At 40.4% G+C, this 19,248-nt stretch overlaps 1 protein-coding gene across 3 annotated transcripts in view; it reads right to left on the reverse strand.

The window, feature by feature from the left end:
* foxj3 (forkhead box J3) overlaps nucleotides 1-19,248 on the reverse strand; it is a 98,702-nt gene that overhangs the window by 74,668 nt on the left and 4,786 nt on the right. Inside the window, exon 2 of one of the 3 annotated variants that reach the window (XM_082534839.1) lies at nucleotides 15,339-15,380. The exons of the other annotated variants lie outside the window; for them this stretch is intronic. The gene's annotated coding sequence lies outside the window, so the exon portion shown is untranslated. The remainder of the gene's footprint in view (nucleotides 1-15,338; nucleotides 15,381-19,248) is intronic. 3 annotated transcript variants of the gene reach the window in all.

The raw sequence follows: 19,248 nt of genomic DNA on the forward strand, positions 1-19,248 counted from the left end.
TTGCTCAAATGATAACAATGGTTGCCTAAGGATGCTTTATGCTCTAAGACCCTACTGAAATACAGAGAAAACCCCAGCAATCAGACAACTTGCTTTGAGCAAGCACTTTGTGACAGCGGGAATGAAAAACTCCCTTTTAACAGGAAGACACCTCTGGCAGAGCCAGGTACCCACCAGCCATCTCCCGTGACTAGCTCGTGGGTGAGAGGAGGGAGACGGAACAAAAGATGTAGACCTATGTGCGGTATAAAAACATAGGTTGATGACTTTTATCGATTTAATAATCAATTCATCATTCTCTTTTCTAGCAATTTTTTTTTTAATTATTGATTCCAGCTTCTTAATTCTTAACTGATTGTGAAGCACTGTGGTCAACTCTGTTTTTAAATGTGCTATACAAATAAATGTTAAATTGAATTAATGGTGAGGAAACACCACTTCTCTTTGCCTTACATGACAGTGAATTGTACAGACAGTTTTACAAGTCAGTCTATTAGATTATCTTAAATTGGGCTAAAACTCCTGGTTTAATTTATAATGACAAACTGCCACATTAATCAATAATAGAAATTAACACTGAGCAACAGGCATGGTCAAGTAATTCCAATATGATGAGAATTACAAAAGATTATTAGGGCTAAATGACCAGCACATATTCAGTTGTCTGTCAAGTACACAGTGACAGCTCGAACATATATCATAGATAAATGTGAAAAATGTGGAGGAGACACAATGAAGAAATGTTAAAAAGAAAGGATTCCAGAATAACCCAAGCATGATTTAAAGGAATTACCTGTGTGGGCAATGCGTGTTCTGAGTACACAACAAAGAGCCGCAATCGGGTCATGAATTTCAAATTCAAAACACAGTGGATGAGCATTGGCAGCTCTAAAGCGGGAGCAGACTGAAGGAGCTGTAACATTAGTTAGACTGAGACAGAATTTTCTTTCAAACTCCAAGTACAAAGAAAAAAAAATTAAAGTTGAAATAGCTTGCGGTTTTGGTTGATCTGCTAGATGTTCCTCTCACGTAAAGCCAAAAATCGTCTTCATTTATAATGGCACTAGAACTGGGGTTATAATTAAAACCATTTTGCTTTTTAATCAATATTCAATCTCTCAGAAATAATTAACAGCATATTAAAGAGTTTACTGCCTGACAGAGCTGGATGCCTCTACATCATTAAGCTGTTGAAGCGCTGCTCTTTGACTCCTCATGTCCCATTTCAGTGGTTTACTGCGCCTCCGTACAGGCTCTTTAAAATGCTCCCGGAGTCGTACTATACCTGCAGATAATAATACGGTCCGCTGATAACATATAGCATATATACTTTCGTGCTCACACCGAGACATGGCTTTTTAGCATGTAAACACTTACATGAGTGAATGTACATGTTACAAATACAAGGCTTACGCAAGTGCAGCTTTACGGGAAATGAAAGCAAACTACGTTCAAGGTTTGCAGGGCATATTGCTGAGAGTCAGCCACCTGCCATAAATCTGTGCCCTTTCCCCTGAGTGATAATGCACACTGCATTGGAAGTTGCACAACAACACGGCACACAACATATTAGCAGGCTGGGAAGTCATGGGTCAATAGTTACACATTTTCTTCACTCTCCATTCTTCAGCATTACCAAGGCATTTAAGCCACCGAGACCGAGATACTGGAGGTTTCTGTTCTGCAGACTCTCTCTGTCAAATACATAATACACAGGTCACACACACATTAGCGCCCCCCCCCCCCCCCCCACACACACACACACACACACGCGCACCCCACCCCACATGCAGTCCAGTTAAACCATGATCATAATTATCATATATGTCTACAAGAGAGACATTTAGCCACTGTAGCAGAATACAGTATGAAAGCACTGTAATCAGCTGTTGAATTAAACAACGCTGTCTTGCGTCACCAGGAATTGTTTGTGTTTATACAAGCCAATAAATTCCTTGGGCATTCTCCAGATGACTTCCATGATAATTTGGACGGAGCTCAGTTCTACTGCTGATTAAGGAGAGAGCGGCCGAGTAAAAACATGAAACCGAGACTGTCTGCAGCCAGGCCAGGAATGAGTGGACCAGGAATTTGTTTTCATGTGGAACAGACAGCTGTCGATGTCTATACCTGTTCTCTTCACGCTGCTACGTTCCAGACAATTTCAATTAATTTGGTTTCCTGGAGACCATGTTGCTATTTATATGGGTGTGGATAACGTGGGGAAGGTAACAGCAATCGTTGTTGGTTTAAGCTCTGCAATCAAAACACCTAGTGGCAAAGAAATGGATGTGAGGTTACTGCCTTACGAGAGGCACAATAGGTCATCACAAAAGGAGTGGATTTACCATAATAAACGGCAGACACGTGAGTTAGGCCTAAAGTCAAAACTTCTTGGCTTCCACTTCTAACCTGACAAGAGAAGATTTGATGGTAACTCAGATATATTGGCACTCAGCCTCTGGTGCTTTTGAATAAAAGCTTTTACGCAAATACTGGATTTGCTACTTGCATTGTTTGGGCATAACTAAGCTAACAGCACATCTTGGCAGTCTGATACAACACAGAAACCAAAATAAAGATGTGACTCATCCAAGGTTGACGTGTGTACATTATGACAATTGATAGCCTTAAAATAGACCTCTATTATGTGGTTTGTTTAAATTTACTTAAACATTTCTTCTATATATAGATGAAAGGCAATCAAAACTAATCGCCATAATTTAATATAGTTAAGAGATTGCGGTTGCGGGAAAAGTGCTCTAGGAGCAATTGGAAAAGGAAAAATAAGACCACGACATAACCGAGTTGAACAGTTTAACAGAGGATAAATCTAAATGACAAATTTTAACACTTATTCCACTCTTGCAGGATTCAGCCAGGAAGCTGTATGAGCACTTAGTATGAGTAGAAGTTGTGTTTGCATTAAGGAAAGTGGTCCACTGTAAACTCTACTGACATTTACTCTTCAAAGGTATGTTATGATCCCCTGAGTAACAGTCCATAAGATGGCACGAAACTTAAATAGTTCTATTCATCCACTGATTAACATAGCCATCATAAAGTAACTACTCAGACCGGATGTTGTTCAGCAGCTGACTCAACACTGCAGCATGAACACAAGGACATTTCTCACAGGCAGATGAATGCCCCATATCATCAGATTTTTGAGATCCAGTGCGCCTGGTTGCAATATACAAGACACTATTGAAGCCCCTGAATATCATTACACAAGTTGCAACTCTGCGTCACACATCAGCCTGAGCCCAAATACCCATGTTGCTACATTTTTTTCACTTAACCAGTTAAACTACAGGAGCAGCAACGGTGCTCCTGGTAAATCATCCAGAGACACAAACACAGGCCACAGCTGCCTCAAACACCCTTAGGAACTCCAATTGTGTCCCCACCCAACACTCCCGCAGACAGCCCAACCCCCTGCAACACAGGAACTCCCTCCAGTGCGAAGAAGCCGTCAGACGGCAATTTGAGAGTGTTGTCAGACAGGAGAGCCACGAGCAGAAGGAGTTGCTCTTCTACTATTGTGAAATTGATTGTGGTGTTTCCAATGAGAAACTCTTCATTTTAGAGGAAAGTGTAGTGGGGGGGGGGACTTCTTTCCACACCAATATAATACATCAAATACCTCAAAAACAAGAGTTTATCAGCAGTACTGATCAGCGAACTGTGCCCAGTCTGTCTATTGATTCTGTGTGTCATTTTTAACATACAATAAAAAACACTTAATCCCACAGATGCAAGACCTTCGAGCTGCAGCATTTCTTGAAGAACCGAGGTGCAAATTAACTGCAGTAAACAGTGATGTTCCCACAGAATCTGTTTTCCCAAAGTGCTGCTTTCCAGCGGGCAAACAACTTAACACCTGGAGTTCAGAAGCAGCACTGACAGATCAGAAAATGCTTGGTAGTAGTAAAACAAAAAGAATCAGATTTTTCTGGCTGAATCTGTACGATTACTAGATAGTCAATGTGTTCGTAATTTTTAAACAACAATTATCTGCATGGGACTGACTTTTGACCACAGTTTTAAAAAAGATTAGCCAAAGAGAATAAGTGAGAGAAATACAACTGAAACTTACACTTACTCATTGTTTCCACACACTGACTATACTTGGGTGGTCCGTCAAGAGATACTGACTGCATTGTGATCAATTCCCTTGTTCTTGTTTTGAAAGGCCACTCGCTGTTAACCCGCTAACTTCAATCTTTCCTGGTCCACTGTTCCCCTACAGGCAGGCTGCTGCTTGGCCCACAAAACTCCACCATCTTGGACTGCATCTTGTGATAGATGCTTGTTTCGCTCCTGCTACCCACTGTGAGCTAGGGGTGGGCGGTATAACCGTATACAGTAGAAACAATATAAATTTGGCCAACGGTAGAGATTTTGACTATACCGCTCTACCGCGATAGCGCATGTTGATGGTATCATCAAGCTGCGCCTGTTTTGGTTGAAAGCATTGCAGCGGCTGCAAACAACATCTGCAAATTATGCCGAGTGACAGTAATAACAAAGGGACAAAGCCCTTTTGGAATATGGGGAAAGCCAAAAACTGTGCTTCCTCCACTTCTGTAACATTGATTCATTAATGCTGAATTCTCTCGCAGCTGCCCTATTCCCATGTTGCTGCAGTATATTAATGACTAACCTCGTATTGTGGATGGATTATCTCAGTTGTTCTCCTAACTGAAGTTTGGTCCGTTTATAGCATGCTGCCATGCAATTGCATTTGTCCCTGACCACCAGAAACCTGCACTTTAACTTTTATCGAGTGGAAAAAAGTTAGCGTTCATCCTTCAGCTTCACTGTGCTATTGTTATGCTAACATAGCTGTTTTGCTCGCGATCACGTAGGACATCATTATATACCAGGTAGTCCAACTTCAGTAACCCTACAAAAGTCACTGCTGTTTAGTTTTCTGTCTTCATTTATGTTGGAAGTGATAACAGAGCTGTACGTTTTAATTTTTTCAGAAATATCTCAGTCAGAACATGGTATATGGTGTTCAGGTGAAAACTAGCGAGCTAACTTCCTGCTAACTTCTAACTCCGTTAAATTTAATAACTCTGTTTTCATGGATGCCTGGATGTTAAACTTAATTGTTACACCTGGTAAAGCAGCAACGCTGATCATTTTATTAAAGATGAAAGAATTTAGACAGTTTTTAACTCTCCATGATGCCGCAGTGTTTGACTTTGGGACCTGAAGAAGACAGAGTTTTGGACCCAGATTACTCCGCATGGCTCCTGACTCCGGCAGCCGTAATGCTCCGGCAATCCATCAAGCGGTGCGCCTTCATAGCTTACCAAAGTCGCACTAAAACATTTGACAGATTTCTATGCACCATGTACTACATAACATCAGTTCGAGGTCAGTAAGCACAACCAGAATTCATACATAAGGCGCACTGTCGATTTTTGAGAAAATGAAAGGATTTTAAGTGTGCTTTCAAGTGTGTAAAATACATACAGAAGAAAAGAATATATCGCAATACATATCGTTACCGCACATGCTTCAAATTATACCGTGATATGGATTTTAGGCCATATCGCCCAGCCCTACTCTGAGCTTAACCTGAAGCAGGTGGAGACCTGGTTCAGCTAATCTAACCTCATGACGACTGCAGAGCAGAAGGAGGAGCTGCAGTCCAAGACAGTGGAGTTCAAGTTCACTGACAGGAGGAAGAAATTATTGGTAGGGGAGCTGATTATTGCGTTTTCGGTCACAAAGAGCACAAATGCGTTTTCTGTCCACGTTTGTGCAAGAGTGTGACACAAATATAATCCAATTCTGTAGGAAACTATGCATACTGGCAACTTGTCTCAACACAATATAATAATCAAATTATACTTTACAAAAAAACAAAACAAAAAACGGAAGGCAAAAAAAGCCTTGTTTTTCATGGCTCTCTCTTCCAGAGTATGCACATCATCTTTCCAACATGTCATACAGTCATGCATTACAAGGAACACCACCGCCACACTGTCGTCTCAGACAAAGCCTTAATCTACTATCCGTCTAATTTGCCTAATCTTCATGTTTCTTCAAACATGGAGTCTTTTATTTCCTAGGTTAGTTTCTAACTTTAAGATCCTGGAATTTGTATTTCCTAGGTCTATTTGGATACAAAAGCCAGAAGGAGTCATATAGATTTAAGGACTCTATGGCATACAGTAGGCCTCAGCTTATGTGAAGTGCCTGTTAACCTCTGATTGATCTGCAGAGCTCATCAAAAGTCTTGAGTGCTTTACATTACTGGGTGGAGACAAGCCAAAGCACCCCAACACTGACCAGAGATTTACTTCTTTATGATTGAATAAAATTACATTCAAGGAGCTATTGGACAGACTAATGAGGTTTATGATGCACTTTACAGACTGCAGTGAGGACGGCAGCTGAAATATTCCTAATGCACATCAGTCAACAGCATTGTATTTTACTTAATAAATCATTAGATGAAGCATCCAGTTTGTGGATGTTTAAAGAATCTACAGAGGGTAAAGTGCTTTGTCCAATCATGTGATTTTATCTTGAAGCTATTCTTCTAATCACAAGATACTCCTCACTCGAAATGGCTGTTGTGTTTCGTTAAAATGTTTATCTCTTTTTTTAGTAAATTGTAAATCCCCGGAAATTTGGAAACCAGAAGATCGCATCTACAACAAGCACTGTAGGATGCTAAACTTTAAGCAGAGTCTATACAAAAGCCTCATTACATTTGCTAATGGTGGTGATGATGAAGCAGGGTTTTGTTTTTTTATTTCACACCATGTCTTGCTGGTGTAAAAGATAAGGCTAATTAACATGGCACCATTTGCATCTTTACCTCTGTGTTTCAACACCAAAGGGAAGAGTGCAGCCACAGCAGGCTAATGAATGTTTGATTTGAGCGGGAAGACTGTCACTTCCAACGCTCCAGACATTACTCTGTTCGAACCCCCCCCTCCCCAAATTCTCATGTTCTCCTAGCTGGCAGAGCTGTCTGCGGTTCACCTTTTCCCTCCACCTTCCCTTTCTCCAGCTTAAATTCTTGAGTTCATCCCCCTTTTCCTCACCCCCCACTTCTACCACCACCACACAGGCTGCGCTCATTACAGCGGATTTGCATGTCTGCTCCAGAGCAGTATGAGAAGAGATGAAACAGAACTCCCAGTGGCTGCCTCTGCAGTGCTTCACTCATCTGACAGAAAGAGCTCCAGTTTGGGCCCCAGACACAGTCAGCAAACAAATGCAGGCTTCTTAAAGGGGCCATACGCACGCATATATGCAAACAAACTCAGAGATACTCCCCCAGAAAGAATTTACATTGCACAGTATTCAGTTTAAATACATCTGCATGCAGGATATATTGACAGAATTGGAAAAAAATTAAATAAATCTACCTCAAGGCTGCTAAAACTTGGAAGGAAGAGTTGCGTTGTTGTGCAGCCAGTCTCGATTCCCACGTCTAAGAACGATGGAGTGTTTCCCCACACAGACTTTACTGGGGCGGGCGCGGGCCTAACTGCTATACATCTGGCAAGTCATTGTAGTATTTTGATTTTAATCCCCTCAGAGAAAACAACACCCTCTGTCCTTAAAAAAATAAAAATAAAAAAAAATAAAAAACTATCCCTGCTCCTTCCAGTCTCATGCTTGGCACACTATCTTGGCTGCTAGAATAACATAACTGCCTCTCCGGTGAGCGTCTCGTCCCGCAGTCGGACGGCCTGTAGCATTTTGGGCTGCAGCTGGTGACAGGAGTCTTTGTCCTGTTCGCCAAGCTGGAGGGCCACTCTAAGCAGAAATGGTTGTGCTCACTGAGGCTGCAGAGCACAACAGGGACTACCATCGCCAGCAGCAATCCAACACTCTGGAAATGAAGTCCATCCATGGGATGAGAATCTCACTGGAGAGACAGCCACTTCTAATAATCTGTTACTTGTAGTTAAAGTACCTGAAGAGGAGCATAATGTAATCTAATCTAATATTAGATTACCCTTACAAATGGGTAAGTTAAAAAATAAAAAATAAAAATTTATATACTGCAATTGGTGCAGGTTTGAATATTTTCCAATATCTGGAAAATAAAATAATTATTGGAATACTGATTGTGTCCGTGTGCTCCTTGTTGAACTGTTAGGCCTTAAGAGGGCTACAACATTTTTCTTGCTAATACATTTCTAAGTTTTAGACTCTAAAACTGCAAAACTGGAACATTTCTGATTAGCCATTTGTCTTCTTTGATGTTGGCAAAGAACGTTTCAATGGAGCAATGGCAGAAAACACACTGTGATACTACCCCACAGTGACTATTGCTACAAATTATGCAGTATCACATAAAGTATGCAAAGTGAGCAAATGTTACATACTTTGCTTTAAAACAAATAAAAAAAGAAAAGCCAAGTATGTAACAAAGAAAGGTCCGTCTTTTGTTTCTGGTCCCCTTAAAATTAGGCGCTTTTGTTCAGGATGACTCACTGGCGAAAGTGGTGAATCATGTGCCATGCAACGTGAGTCAGTGTGAAAGAAGGGCAGACAGTCTTATACCATGCAAGCTCCAGATCTGACCTGCACGGTTCCCCACCAACCCAAGAAGTTAGTGTTCTAAAGAAAAAAGAAAAAAAAATGTTTAGCCTTGGTGGAAATGCAAAATCTATGAAGAAGAAAAAAAAAATGGTTTTGGGTCGTCAAGCTCACTTTCATGTTTCACTTGAAACGTATTTAACTAAAGCTAACAAACTGTCTAATTTTGTAGTTTCGAGTGACAGGGTGAAGGAAAATCCTACTCAGTCTGCTCTGACTCATAGGTATATGATGGCTTACTAAGCATATAAATAAAATAAGGAGAATTAAAAATGAGAACTTGGAAATTATTTTGTGTTTCAAGACTTTCATATCCATTTTCTTATTTGGGCAAAAATAGATGCCCTTTGAAAATACAACAATATAAACTGCCAGTAGTTAAATGTGTGAAATGTTGGCTAAACATGGATTAAAAGCACTGATTGGTGGCCCTAACATAACAAAGTATTACCAAATCCCTCTATATTCAATTAATTTTTATTAGTTTTAACTGAGTCTTACGACACACAGTTGTGCAAAAGAATAAAGAAGGGTGCACTTATTACAATATTTAATATATGAATTAACAGAAGTGACGCTTTTTAAACAGCAGGGTGATTTGACTGTGTAACCACAATCTGTCGAGCAGAAAATAAATGACAGATCACACAAGACAAATCAGTGTTTCACTTTGAGAGCGTTTACTGCAATGTTTGTACTGTCACAGGGCGACAATGGTGGCGTCATAAGCGCCCCGATGTAACCACGGCAACAACAAAAAATAAGCAACAAAATATCTCAACAACCTAAAATTGAATTAAAAAATAAATCAATTTTAAAAAGAGAAAAAAAGAAGAAAAGAACGTTAAAAATCCTTATTAGCTACACATATGTATCAACCTTTATAACAAGATAATCAGTATAATATACATAGTTAAGCAGACCTTTCATGCTAACATTCAACTTCATGTTTTCAATCTTTGGGCTATGCTAGACTAGTTCTGTATGACTCACAGTACAATAATCCTTATTTATCTTGTACTGGGCTTTTTAATAAGCCAGAACTGTATACATGAGGTTTGAGGAAAAAAAAAAAAAAAGACTAGGGGGAAAAAAGTTGTCCAAACTGTGGCAGAACCAAAATAAGAAAATGCATGTTAGGTCCCTTCAAGTCTCTAAATTATTAAACCTGGATTGCTTGTGGCTGATTAGGCCAAACTGTTAACTGCTGTCATGCACATTGAGCAGGCAAAGTTGCACCAAAAATGTTCAATGGTCCCTTCTAGACATTTGATGACTTCTATGCCACATGTGACATTCTCTGTATTACCACATCCGCTATGCTGCTCATTTACCACCTTCATGTTATCTCAGTAGCCAGAGATAGATAAAAATAAAGTGTACAATAGAAACTAACTGATATTTAAGTTCTAAAACATCCTCTCTGAATACGTCTCTAAAGCCTGAAATAAACCTTTGTTTACTTAGAAACTAAATGACCAAAGTGACGAAGTGATAAAATTAGCCAAAGCCAAAAATTTGTTATTTCAAGTTACAGTTAGGGCTGCTCAATTAATCGAATTTTAATCACGATTACGATCTGGGCTTTCAACGATCATTAAAAACGACTGAGCCGATTATTTACGGTCGCCTGTGGCTCAGGGGGTTGGGAATCGCATCTGTAACCGGAAGGTCGCCGGTTCGATCCCTGGGCTCTCTGTCCTGGTCGTTGTGTCCTTGGGCAAGACACTTTACCCTACTTGCCTACTGGTGTTGGCCAGAGGGGCCGATGGCGCGATATGGCAGCCTCGCTTCTGTCAGTCTGCCCCAGGGCAGCTGTGGCTACAACTGTAGCTGCCTCCACCAGTGTGTGAATGTGAGAGTGAATGAATAGTGGTATTGTAAAGCGCTTTGGGTGCCTTGAAAAGCGCTATATAAATCCAATCCATTATTATTATTATTATTATTATTAGCCCCTCCCTCATGCTTTACTCTCGCGCTGCTCTGTGTGGCAAATCCAGCGCACCTCTCTGCATTTCGAACACGCGTCACAACAATTAGGTCCCCGGGCCTTGGACTGGTACCGGTCCGTGTGTCGTTTGGTACCGGGCCGCGAGAGTTGAGGCTCAGGTGTGAAATGTATGGTTTTCAGGGTTTTTAAATCGGTTTTCAGCGTTATTTTGTTATCGTTTTGATTGTTAACTCGGTTTTCCTGGGTCTTTTCACGTGTGTTATGAATCAATCTTTTTTCGGTACCGGTACTAGTTTTATTTTGTTGCATTTATCCGCGACACCTTAAAGGCCGGTCCGTGAAAATATTGTTGGGCATAAACCGGTCCGTGGCGCAAAAAAGGTTGGAGACCGCTGATTAAGAGGACCCGAGGGAAGCTCGGAAAGCTCGGAAAGCTAAGCAGAAGTTATTTGGAGAGGAGTGTGACTGCCGTTGGTTGAAAAGAGAGGTAAAAAAAACTTCAGTGGTGTTGCACACTATTTTATATTATTTTTTAAAGTCATTATTCAATACATTGTTATTGTTAACCCTTTAAAGCCGGTCAGAGCAGCACGCTCCGTTTTGTGTAACTATTTTTAAATCCCTGTAGAACCTGAGCCGTGTAAGCTAGTGCAATATTTTTTTTTTGCATATGAAACCGGAGGAGTTGTACTTACATCTTATGCCATCAGCTTGTCCTCGGTCACGGTTTCCTTCCACATAAAGCTTTACAAAAACTGCAAAAAAAGCGCTTGCAGGAACAAAAACATAATATTCCGGAAAGACGTTTTGCAGATCCGATCAGCTGTTCGTAACACTTCCCACAGTGAAACAGACGTAAGCGCGAACTATCGCATGTCCGCCATTTCCTGCAGAAACCGGAAGTGACGTCATTTTCGCGGAAAATGTAGTTTTTTACTTGTAGGCCTTAAAAGCCTATACTGGTGTTTTTATAAGTCATGTTTGACTTTTCTGAATAGTTTCTGGGATGCTTAGAACTCGAATTGCACTGCTGGAAATTATTTTGATGCACCTGCTGTTTTCTTTGCAAATTTGCATCATAGGATTGTTTTTTGTTTTTCCTGCAGTATATAAAAATTGCTGTATCTCCAAAATAAAACTATGAAGACACTCAAAATAAATTTCCTGTTGTTGTAAACTATTTTTTGCAACTTTTTTGTATTTAAAGTTTTGAGGGATAAACCTCTTAAATTTCTCCAAGTAGAAATATATGTAAAAAACAAAAAACAAGAACGATTTTCAATTTTTTTGTAGTTCATTGCACTTTTTTGCAATTAATGTAGTTACTATGGACTTAATGCATACATATTATTAAAATATGGGCTATAACAGTTGTATAGCAACTTGAAATGCTCCCACAAATGGCACTACAACATGTAGTAAAAAATAAATAAATAAAAAAGTAATATAAGCTCTGGCGGACTTGGTTCTATGGTAGGTCTTAAAGGGTTAAATAAATATCGTCAAATAATCGAGATCTCAATTTCAGTGAAAATAATCGTGATTATCATTTTTGCCATAATCGAGCAGCCGTAGTTACAGTAGTTTTATTTTATTTTTTCTTTGAGAGGAAACACTGGTCACCTAAGGTTGCTGTTGGCCTTCATTCTGCAGAAATGATAGCCTGCTAAACACTCGTGAATTCATCCTGTCACCTGACAACCTGGCTGGTGACAATGCATTTAATGCACATAAGCATGATTGATCTACATATAGTTAAAGGCAACCAGGCTGCCTTACTTAGAAGTCTCGTGTTATTTTGTTATTGACGCCCGATTTTGAAAACTTTAAGATTAATATATTCCTTATTCTGATACTCTTTGAGGAATTTTTGTGTGGAGGAAAACCCCTGAACATCAACCCCCCAAACTATGGATAAAGAAATCTTCCTTAGTCTGTAGAAAGTGGTTTCATTTATCTTCTATGTTCATATCACTGTGACAGCAAAAATATGATTAATTGGTCAGCATTGTGTCATCTAGATTTTGTAGGTCATGATGAGATTTTATGTAGAAGATGGTAAGAGAAGAAAAAACAAAACTAGCTGGCACCAGTGCGAGGGGTGAGACAAAATATTGATACTGCAATGCAATTATCAGGAGGCTGGTGCCAAATATTGAGCCAAAACGTGCAGCCGCTCTGATTCTCCCACTAATTTGACTTACCAGAGTTACTATTTAGCCATCTTTAAGGGAAGGAACTAACGGGGGGGGAAATGGCAGACACAGAGGTGAGCTAATTACAGAGCTAAAACTTTGCCATTATAACTTATTAACACACACACACACACACACACACACACACACACACACACACACACACACCCCACTTTGTTAGGTACATGTGTTCAACAGTTTGTTGGTGCAAACATCTAATCAGCCAATCGCATGGCACCAACTCAATGAATTTGACGATGATGATCTGCTGAACTTCACACCAAACATCAGAACAGAGATAGGAACTGACAGGAAGGCAATAGTGGCTCAAATTACCACTTGTTACAAGGGAGGTCTGCAGAAGAGCATCTGTGAACGCACAGCACATCAAAACTTGAAGCAGATGGGCTACAGGAGCAAACCACACCAGGTCACACTTCTGTTAGCTAAGAACAGGAAAGCCAACATACAACTTGCACATGCTCACCAATATTTGACAATGGAAGACAGCATTTAGTGTAAAAAACATAAAAGCTTGGGTCCATCCCGCTTTGTAACAATAGTTCAGGTTGCTACTGGTTCAGACTTCTGGCCCTTAATACCATGCAAGCACGGTTTAACCACCACAGCCTTCCTTACTGATCACCTCCCTCCCTTTATGACCACAGTGTACCTTCTATAAAGCTCAGATAATTTCAAAGTGTTTTTCCCGCCTCCCCAACACCACAGCGAGTTCAAAGGGAGATTCATATATTTCAAAATGGACCATATCACCATATCACTGAGGAATGTTTCCAGCACCTTGTTGAATCTATGCCATGAAGAAGGCAAATGGGGGTCCAACCCAATACAAGCAAGTGGCCATGGGCATATACAAATACCAGTAAATGAATACCTGCTTGATGCTTTTTTTGTTAGGGTTTTTTTTATTTTGTACTTTAGTTTCACAAAGAGTCATGATACTGTTGTTAGAGGCCAATGTATTGTAATATTTTCACATTGTGGGTTACACCCACCCCTAACGAGTACCACTAGTGTAGATTCGAAGCCATGCTTTTTGGTTTGTTAGCAATATTCTAGCGAACCACACAACCAGCAAATTCAAGGTCACGCTTTTGTAGCAGGCTGATTATATACTGGAGTAAATGGGTAACAATGTAGGTGCCACTAAAAGGCGCCTGGAGGATTTCACTGAGAGCAAAAATGTTTGATAAAGCAAAGAAGAGAATCAAAATGCTCGACTGATGGTCAAAGTGGTTCACCACTGGGACCTCAAAAAAAGAAGAAAACACGTGACAAAATTCATTGGAGAAAAGAAATGATAAAAATAAAAGAGGTTTCAAAAAGGCAGCCATTTCAGATGACTAAATAGGGATTATCAGGCATAAACTCAAGCAGCAATCTGCATTAACCAAAGACCTCATAATTTGTTCCCCTCCAATTATAGTCACTTTTGTCAGAGCATCATTTTGACTTTCTGTGAATGGACTCACACAAAAAGGCATAAATCAGAGCAATGTGAGCTGCCTGCAAAACTTAGCACAAGTGTGGCCGGGGCCACACAGCACACATTAAGTCATTGAAGTCCCCATGCCTACAGTCCCTCCCTGACCCCCCACTGTACACACCAGTAACTCCCCAGCACTAAGCCTTTCAGACCAAACACTGCTCTGCCTTCTGCATCTTAATAAGAGGAGGGAAACTAGAAGGGAAGTGAAGGCATGGCAGTCTTTTAGAGGAAGCCGAATAAATGACTGAACACACACCCTGGGGCGGGCATGCTGGGGGGTTTCCAGGAGGTCGGAGCAAGCGGGGCCAATCGTGTCAAGACGAAGGCGGCAGACTAACACAAAACTGACATATCAAAGAAGCCAAGCCTTGTAGAAGGGAAAAAGAGCAGCCAAGACAGCACATTCAACTGCACAGCTTGTTTCTGCATCAATGAGAGACAACACGACCAAAAAACGGCAATTAGCGATTAAAGTGGAAATTCCATCTGGTGCAAAGCGGCATATTTTTCCAATCAAAAACCAGCTCAAGCCATCTCAGTGATCCTATGGCTTTTGATCCCATCCCTGTTTTCTTTTCAGAGGTGGGCAAACTATAAACCAGGCATTTGAAAGATTGCATGTATACCCAAACTTTTTATCTCCTGACTAATCAGTGGCATACATAAAAGCAACTGTTCAAACTTCACCTTAACAGTACAGCCAGAACTCCATCATTGGAGAAAGAAAAGCCGACTAGGCCTTGAGAATCAGCAAAAGCCGACTAGGCAGCTTTCACTGATTCTGTTTAAATGCTTTCAAACCATAATCTCTGACAACCTGGATAAACTGGGAATGAGCAATATAAACGTACAGAGATATAGCAGGATTATGAGATTGCTTAAATGAGTTATATTTTTAAATTGGCTTGATGAGAGCCAGTGTGGCCTTAAACTCAGTTTGCATCTAATGAGATATCAAAGCTCGCCTGTTTACTACGTTTCTTTTTTGCTTGTAATAATGAAAGGAATTCTCTGAGGTGGCCGCCATGCTGACACAGCCTTTAGGTGCTTAAATCCAAAAATGGGTGCATTAAGTGCATTTTAATTGACTTATATTTACCCAGTGTATCGTCTTGCAAATAAGAAAGATCTTCTGGCACTCCTAGAAGACAAAAAAAAAAGTAGGTCACTCAGTCTCCTGTGAGTCATAGGTTCTGGCAGGGGACCAAGCAGAGCAGGTATGGGGAAAGACAGAGCAAGAGCCAGGAGAGGCCTGATACTGTTTCATCAGCTTTATACAGATAATCAAAATTGTTTTCAGTTCTGTGCATTTTGTGACGCAAAGTGAAATTAAGCCAAATTGAAAGCATACGTTTAGGAAATTAAAACCAGTGTTAGACACTTAACTGCATGTGAAATTCACACCAAAAATAAATAAATAAAAAAACTTTAATCTATTTTTTAAACATTTATCCCAAAGTCAGGCCTCCTGAGAAACACTGAAGCATAGTAACTGCATGCAAACTCATCTACAGTCTTCTCATTCTGCCATATAAATTTCCTTCAGTAGACCAGAGACATTTCTCAAATTGCAGGTGCTGTCTTGTTTCTCCCTAGAGCTGAGGCTCTGGGCTCCTCTCCCAGGGCCACAGCACCTTGGCAGAGAGGCTGACTTACAGGGTCAGAGCCTGAGATTTCCAAACAGTTACTTTTTGAAGGCAGTGACTCACCCTGGTCAAAGCTGTCAGTCACGTAGCCACCTTGGGACAACCACATCTGTGAGGCAGCGCTGATCTAGGCAGCTCATGGCCTGTGACCAATGCACTGATAACTTCTTAATTACATTGGGCAACTGGCACAGACCATGTTGCTTCAGCCACCGAGCCCCTCCTCCAGCTAACCTCTCCGCCCTCTCATTCATCCACCCTGAGGGAGAGGCATGCAAACCAGAGGAAGTATGACTCATCTAGTAACAAGATGCATTCTTCTGAATTCTCTGCAGACGTGTTGTTTGCTAAGTGAAGAGCACAGGAGAGTATGGCGGAGAGAGAGAAAAAGAAGGGAAGAGACAATGTGAAACCATAATCAAGACACTGGCTACGTGTGAGAGCAAGGACAGAACGATGGGGCAAGAGCAAGTCACCACGTGTGGGTTTCCTGGTCCACACACAGATCAACATTTCCTCCAACTCCACAGAGAGAATCCTTGGCTTCTGTTGGGGGTTTTCTGAATCACAGATGGAGACTCCAAGTACTAAGGCTAATCCATCAGGTTTCACACAAAAAAAAAAAAAAGAAAAAAAAAAAGAGCAACAAATGACGATAGCAGAGAGGTTTTTGACGGGCGCTTCTTCTGAGCACTACAGATGATAATGAGGCACAAGCAAGGGGTATGAAAAAGAAGTGTTAAATCATCGAGTCTAAGAGATCCACTGCAGTTCCTTCCCAACTAACACCACATCTGCATAACTTGGCACTAGTCCTTACAGATCATGAGCCTCACACATCACATCATACAGACTCTAACTGCTGCATTAAGCTATTTCTGGACAGGTCACTTTAACATTGTCAGAAATCACAACATAGAGAAAAGAAGCAACTAAATGCAACCTTCAGTTGTGATCAAAAAAAAAAAAATATGCTCAAACAGGTTCTATCTTGTGATATCATGATGAATGGTCTATCAGCCACCAGCTTACTGTTGGCAGAGTATTCAGTAGGGCTGCCACGATTAGTCGACTAGTCACGATTACATCAACTATCAAAATCGTTGATGTGTCGTTTGAAGCTTTGTAAGATCACAAAAGACGCAGGAATAAGTAGTAGGATTTAAGAGTGTAATAATGGACTGAAACAGAAGATGGCAGCACTGCATGTACAAGGATGCCAGCTGCCGTTAAACCCCGAAGAAAAAGAAGTAGCTCTGTCTCAGAATTCATAGCGCGGCCCAGCTCAGTTTCCAACAATGGCGGCAGCTAGTTAGTTTTAATATTACTCTTATTATTCTTTCTGGGTCACAAAATAAACGTTTAACATATTTTCAGGCGAGAATGTAGCTGTGTAAACCTCAAATATCTGCTCAGTTTATCAAGACACCACATATTTTCAAAAGCGCTCCGATGTTTTCGGAGACGTCTGAGACGTTTCGGCAAGGCTCACTAGAGCCCGTGAGAACACCGGAGTCCCGGCAAATCGTTTTCAAACCCACCGCCGTCTTTCGCTACTCAGGTTAAACATATACAAGTCACTTAGATAACTTAAAAATTTTATTGTTTGGCTTTTTTTAGTATTTTATTTGTTCCTGAGTAAATCGGTTTGGCTGAGATTAAAGTTATAGTTTTTACACAACTGAATAAACATCAAGCAGACAACTGATTATCAGAAGTGTGAGATGCTCGAAAATATACTCCGGTGTCCTGTTATATTTTAGATAGCAAGGAGTTTATTAAACTTCACCAAAACAATCTGCAAATTTCATTAAAATTTAATAAACTATCATCTTGTCTTTATTTTTAGTTAGCACCTTAAAAGCTTAAAGCTGTAAGCTAATGATAGTTATATAAGAGCAGATGCTGCTGGTGCAATAAGCTGTACATCCAATGGATGCATGATCTGATTAGTCGACTAATCGCAAAAATAATCAGTGACTAGTCGACTATCAAAATAATCATTTGTGGCAGCCCTAGTATGAACCAAAGTTATGTGGCAAGCCTTCACCATTCAGCCTTAGGATTGTGGAGCAAAATTAAAACTGACCTTCTCCGACTTTGCCTTTTGGATTCTGCAGACTGATGTTCAACCAAATGACAATTCTTTTTTTCCCCTACCGTAACTACATTGCAACAGCATTAACACAATCATGCTATAAAGACAATAAACCTAGGAGGGCAGACAGAATTGCAACTTGCAGTGCATGCTTCCTTTTCAGACACTAATTCCGCTGTAGTAGACAAGCAAGTGGCATCCACACGAGAGATTATCCAACCGCACACTGCTGACCTTTTTTTTTTAGCAAGTGAATTCACCTTGGCTGTAAATTTGTACATCTTAAGTGGTTTATGTATGCTTGTACCTGTGAACCAGCTGCTGCATCTCACAGCACAAAGATTATCATATTCAATCAAGTCTGATTTATGTTACGCTCTCCATGTATTATTGCTATGCTATCACCTATAAATTGCCATGTCATGCATGCAGTCCACAGGCGGGAGCTGGACGTAACATCTGGGAATATCGTGTTATTAAAGTGTCATTTCATGAAGAGACCTTAGTGCAGCAGTTATTGCCGCCATTCGTATGATATGTCATAAATGAAAGTTCTGTGGCGACTGGTATGCAGGAAAAGCTGCATTGTTTAGTCAGCTGTAAGTGCTACCGTATTAAGTTTAAAAATTTCCCTGTTCTCTAGGAATGCTGCCTAAAAATTGGATTTTATTTCTGCCACGCGAGCCAAAGTAATGATTAAAACAGATACCAAATACTAGGATGAAAGTTCCACTCTTATTACTTAAGCTGCGTCGGCTTAGCGAGCTCTCCTTCCTGCACAAAGCGCGAAGGTCTCCTAAGAGTGTGAATCATATATCAACTCCTTCTAAGCAACCAGCCAAAAGGAAAAAAAAAAAAAAAAAAAAAAGCCTACACTGATACTGAGGGCCTATTAAAACTCAAGGACAAAGCAAACAATATGATGAATTATTAAATCCGTCAAGGAACTGAAAACTGAGGCCCATTTTATTCGTTTAGGATTTGGGTCTTCATTAGCACTCATGTAAGTAAAATCTTACACGACACAGCTACTGCACACACACACAATGTGCATTTACTCAGAAACACTTTTGTTTTCACGTCATTATGACTTGCAGGGCCCGATTTCCTTTGCACATCTACTACAGTAAAACCATCTAACCATCATTTTCGTAACACTTTTGGTCACGCACCTTTGCTTAAACCCAATGCAAAGATAAGATCAAGTTACACATTTATAGTAAAATTGCCACAAAATTTTTATTTATATATATCCATCCTTCTTG

This window comes from Aulonocara stuartgranti (assembly GCF_965226115.1).
Source record: "Aulonocara stuartgranti genome assembly, chromosome: 5".
Lineage (NCBI taxonomy): Eukaryota > Metazoa > Chordata > Actinopteri > Cichliformes > Cichlidae > Aulonocara > Aulonocara stuartgranti.